Here is a 6,277-nt window from a genome sequence, read left to right as displayed (position 1 = left end):
CTTAAAAAATATATAAATTGCTTACAGTAAGCAAATGTTATGTACGGTTGCATGGACATAAAACGGGACATGCGTGAATGAAGTCAGTGAGCGAGTACAATGTCATTCTTTATTCAGTATTTAAAAAGGCCACAGGCCTGTAGCACATTGAAACCTAACTTGAATGGTTAGTCTTCATTTACAAAGTCTTTTCTATAACTATCTTTTTCTCACACTTAAACTCATAGCAAAATAGATATACATTTGCCAGGTCACGTAATAATATTGCGTTGTTAATAATGAAATTAATATGCATTACTCATTCGATAAAATCATATAGCCGTAACCCCATGTTCCAGAGCCATATATAGTAGCCTTGGGCTCACCTACATATCGAGTATTTTAAATAATGTAAAGAGCTCATATTTTCACATACACCGATTAAAACTTCCAAGGCTTGTACTGACGTTTGTTTCGTGTGTTTAGACCAGGATAGAAAGAAAATATGCGAAACATTTCTTGCAGTAAAATCATATACACGAAGAATTTCATTAAGCACCTCGTGTTTATTTGCAATGATATGTTTTCAACACGTATATAAGATTTCTCGGATGGAAAAATGTGGGTTTTCTGACCCGTATGATCCCTTGACTCATGAAAGACAGAAAAAATGATTGATGATCTATGCTGATTTTATTATGATAATTGCTCAATTTAAAAAAAAAAATGTTGAATGTTGAATTAATTGGTGAATGTGAACATTCAACATGTCACTTTGCGTCTTTTACACGATTCAAGGTCAATACCAAATGTAACCTCCATGTGACTGAATAACGGCCCGCACTCTCCTCCTCATACCCCTTGCCAGCCTCCTGATCCCCTGAGGGGCCAATCTACGCCATTTATTCAGCAGCTTCCAATTGGGACAGGTTCTGTACAGCAGGATCCTTTTGTTGCACGCAGCGACCAATCAGATCCCACATATGACCCATAGGGTTAGGATGGGGCTGATCCAACCGTGAGATATGTCAGGGGATGTTTAACTATATATGTCATTTGTCTATTATAGATACTACTCTCCTTTGTGTCGTTTCCGTCAGCCCTAACAACGCGAATCCACAGTGAGGTATAACTGACTCGGTCAAGGAAATTACACAAATACTTTCCTCAAAAATTTCTTAAAAAATATTTCGAGCATACTTGAACCCTACATAAAAACAAAAACAAAATAAAAAAAAACACCCCCAAACAGAACAAACAAACACGTAACAACAAATGTCTAATGGGTAATCGTATGCATTCTTTTTGGTGATTTCACATTTAGTATTGTGAGGAGCTAATATTTATGGGATAGCTATAATGATTAGCCTTGTGATTAAATCGCTGGCTCGTCATGACGAAGACCCGTTTCTTCCCCACATGGATACAGTGTGTGAAGTCCATTTTTCTTTGTCCCCCGCCGTGATATTGCTGGAATATTGTTAAAGTGGCGTAAAACTAAACTCACTCACATTCACTGAAGAACTATTGTTAATACCAACTCATTTTCTCCCTTTCTGCGATGCTAAAGCTCAGTGTAAAGTAAGAGCAGATTCTTAATCTCCCATTTCACAGGAGTTCCCTTTCAAATTCAGTAGAATCATTAAGACGAACTGTTACTCCATGCCAGACCTGTGAAAGTACCGGGGTAGAATAGGCCTTCAGCAACCCATGCTTGCCATAAAAGGTGACAGTGCTTGTCGCAAGAGGCGACTAACGGGATCGGGTGACCAGTCTCGCTGACTTTGTTGACACATGTCATCGGTTCCAATTGCACAGATCGATGCTCATGTTGTTGATCACTGGAGTGTCTGGTCCAGACTCGACTACAGACCGCTGCCATATAGCTGGAATATTGCTAAATGCGGCGTAAAACTAAACTCACTCACTCACTAGTCTATGCGAACTCCAACATAAACCATTACTGTGCAACATCACGTCCGTCGTAAATAGTGACAGGCAACGTCGTCATCATCATCGTTGTCGTTGCATGATGTATAAATCGCAGGACCCTGTTTAGAACAAAGAATCTCGACATTTAGAGATTCCAGTCATTTAGATATTTATTGTTCATGAATATTAATATCGTTATAGAATGTCGCAGTTAGATATAATTTGCAAATATAGTCCAGCCAGGTAGGCTAAAAGTGTGTTATTTAAGAGACGTATAATATAGATCACAGCTTGCATGGTTATTACATTTCCAATACGGAGAAGAGAAAGCCCGTGTGACAGCAGGCTGGAAGTATGAAGTAAAAGCTAAGATCTCGTGATAAACTGCGCCGGGCGGGGCGACGAAAACTGCGTCACAGATGAAAACGTTGACATTGATGTTGTCGGGGGTGATCAGGTGTATCTGCTAACTGTGATATCTTAGGAGTGAAAATATGTACGGTTTGTGTCATTTCCTGTGTTGAAATTCCTGTTCTTTTTTACCTTCTTCTGGACGCGTGAATAGTGACAAAACAACAACAGGCATGTTATGAAAAAGACGCTCCGTGGCCAACTCTGTTTGTGTAGAGGATACTTTATAATGTGAAGCATTGCTAAAACACATGCTGGGTTGTATATGATTTGAAATCTCTCTGTCCATCTTTCTCTTTACTCCTATCTCCCTTTCTCTCGTACCCTCCTCTCTCTCTCTCTCTCTCTCTCTCTCACGTCTGACACTACTGTTGTTAATCAGTGATGGTATCGTGTTATTAGGAATATACACACACGCTATCTTCATATTCTGTTATATAAACTCTTCCTAGATTACTCACTACCTCACTTCTGTAAAGATGAAGGCTGTAAGGTCAAAATGACATTGGAGGTTATGCACTGTGTAAACTTGGTGCTCAATATGGCTGAGTCGTGAACTGTGGTACAAAGTTCTTTGGAGTCTCCGCATTTATGATCCTAAGAACAGAAAGGTCAGAAAGATGAGGGATCGATAAATTTATTTACACGTACATCCACTCAGCGTCATTGATGAAGTCCTGGGTTTACCGAAGATCAGTTCAAACCAGGATCTTCATTGTTATTGGAACGGTTTGTGTATTGTGTAATTAAAAATATATTGTCGCGAGGCAATACGATCATTATCGCCCATCCATGTGTGGTGAATAGACTGTTTAGCGAATAATAAGCCTTAAGACATGTATAAATGCACGTAAATAAGTGTCCCCGAAGGCATTCTGTTTGACGTGATTTTACGGAATGAGACGAAGCGTGCCGAATGACAATCAGTCATCTGACGTCTTTGTTTGTTGTGATGGCGATGTTCCGTGATATGGTGGACGGACGTGTTTAAGTACGCTACTGATTAATGTGTTTACCTTTTATATGTTGGTATACCTGTAATTAAATTGTCCCTTACATACTCAGTGATTTATTTTTTTGTATAATTAATTATATCCCCTCAATTTGTGAGTTAGTTATTTGTAATGTTTCCACATAAATCATTCACCTGTTCTTGACAGTGCATCAGAGATACGGTTCTTTCAGCTGCCACGTAGCGCTTTGTTGAGTCCATAAACCCCTCCAAACATGGGTTGTTGGGGCAGTGAGTGAAACGTTCGCTCGTAACGCATTAGACCATAGTTCGATTCCCCACATGGGTACAAAGTGTGAAACCCATTTCTGGTGTCACCTACTGTAATGTTGCTAAAATGGCGCTAAGTGCTGCGTAAAACTGTACTCACTCAATTGTTTTTCACCGTGTAGAACATGAATTGTGTTTCATCACTATTATTAGTATTTCACATTCAGCACCACGGTGACAACTGTAAATTTTTGGGGCGTTGGGGTAGCGCAGTGGTTAGAGAGATCACTCGTCACGCTGAAGACACGGGTTCGATTCCCCACAACCCTACAATATGAAGACTATTTCTTGTGTTCCCCGTCGTGATGTTGCTAAAAGCGGCGTGAAACCTTGCTAAATCACTCAATCACTCTTTATTCAAACGTTTGTTCCGTAGTCAAATTGTAAGTAAAATGTCACCGTATTCTTGCCATCACGAATACTTTCAAACGAGCAATCTGGAGAGAAAGCAGCGGCGAAATGCTCAGCTACTAATCACCGATAGCCGTTCGTGACTTACTATAACAGTGAATGATCTAAGCGTGCTCTGTCAATCAGCTGTCTCAAGCCGTTTCTCACAAACTTGAAAGGGGGAAATAAATGAGGTTTGTCTGAAGAGTGTGTACCTTCAGTAGGAGAAACTGTTCAAGACGTCTGGCTTTAGAAAGATGACATGGGTAATGCTGGTTTGTACCTCAATAATCATCATTGTAGTTTCAACATGAATGTCGAGTGTGCCTGCGTGAATGCGCGCGCGCGTGTGTGGGAGTGTGTGTTTGTGTGTGTTTGCGCGGATACCTGCGGTTGTTAGTCCATATTTGTATCATTTTGTATCGTCCAGTAGGTTTCAGCGTTTTTTTTGTGGTTATCAGTAGTCACAAGCGTCTTTTTGTGGATACCAGAAGGCACAAGCATCGCTTTGTGGTTACCAGTGGGCACAAGGGTTGTTTTGTGTTTACCAATAGGCACAAAGGTCGTTTTGTGGATACCAGAAGGCTCAAGCATCGCTTTGGCGTTACCAGAAGGCACAAGGGTCGTTTTGTGTTTACCAGGAGGCACAAGCGTCGTTTTGTGTTTACCAGAAGGTACAGGCGTCGTTTTGTGGTTACCAATAGGCACAAAGGTCGTTTTGTGGATACCAGAAGGCACAAGCATCGCTTTGTCGTTACCAGAAGGCACAAGTGTCGTTTTGTGTCTACCAGAAGGCACAAGGGTCGTTTTGTGGATACCAGAAGGGTCGGTTAAATTGTCCACTGAGATATCATGCTGCAGTTTAAAAGGGCTACACCGAGTTCAATGGCTGGTTTGTTGTTTAAGCGCTACACTCACCAATGTTCCAGCTATATGGCGGCGGTCTGTAAATAATCGAACCTGAACCAGATAGCTTAGTGACCGACAGCATGAACATCGATCTACGCAGTTGGGATACGGTACCGTGTGCCAAACGAGTCAGTGAGCCTGACCACCCAGTCCCGTTAGTCACCTACTAAAGCAAAGAAAACAAAAATCCCCGATATTTTCGTTCCGCGCACAACCTAAATAATAAATAATAACTAATAACAAAGACTGAAACAAAATAGGAAATGTCTAGTTGGTGAATAAAGATTCACTCGATAGTGGCTCCCCTGATGTTTTGATGAAAATGGCCAACTAGCCACCGGAATCATCCTCGATAATCAAGGGTAGTTTATTCATTCCTTGATGATACATACCCTGGACCAAGACCCATTTGCCATCTCTGCTTCGTTTTGGTCCGACACCATGGACCCAACGTAATACATTTTGTTTGTGTGTTGTTTAACGATGGGGCGGCAGGATAACCTAGTGGTTCAAGCGTTCACTCGTCAATAGTCCGATTTCCGCACTTATACAATATCAAGCCCATTTCGGGTGTCAACGCCGTGATATATTGCTGGTATGCTGCAAAACGCGGCGTAAAACTATACCCATTCGCACTTCATCTCTCATCCCGCGCTCCTGGATCCGCCTAGGCCTGAAGGTTACTAGCCCACTAAATAACTCACTAGCCCGAAAATCTGAATGCTGACACAGATTTCATCACTGCGCTGCTATTATGATGAACATTTTATCAGGCCATTATCTTGCATGATTTACAAGTGTATTATAACTTAACAATCGGCTCAAGAAACTCCCTTCACACACTGAATATTTCGAATCGAATCGAACGCTTTTGCCACTTGGCTACCCTTAAGTTTGTATTACACCCTGGATGGACAAGTTTTCCGTTTATGGCTCAGAGTAAGCGATGTTTGCCTGCTCTATATCCCATCCGTCATATCCACAAGGGACGAGCTCGAGGCTAAAGGAACGCTCCAGGATACTTGGAAATGTACGTGTTGAGCGAACTCATAACACACTGAATGTGAATTACAATCGGCTCAGTTCCCAAAGTAGGGATGGGATCAAGTAGACGCTCAGGAAACACTCACATATGCAAACTAATGTGTATTATTGGGAATGGATATAATGATATATTTTCGTGTATTGTTTGTAAGGTACATGAGTGGGTCAGTGAGTTTTACGCCGCACTCAGCAATATTCCAGTTCTGTGGTCTGTAAATAATCGAGCCTTGACCAGACATTCCAGTGATCAACAGCACGAACATCGATCTGCACAACTGGGAACCAATGACAACGTGAGTCGTAGAGCCAGACCACAAGTTAGTCGCCATA

Source organism: Haliotis asinina, chromosome 2 (genome assembly GCF_037392515.1).
Source record: "Haliotis asinina isolate JCU_RB_2024 chromosome 2, JCU_Hal_asi_v2, whole genome shotgun sequence".
In the NCBI taxonomy this organism is placed as follows: domain Eukaryota; kingdom Metazoa; phylum Mollusca; class Gastropoda; order Lepetellida; family Haliotidae; genus Haliotis; species Haliotis asinina.
Note: the sequence above shows the minus strand (reverse complement) of the source record.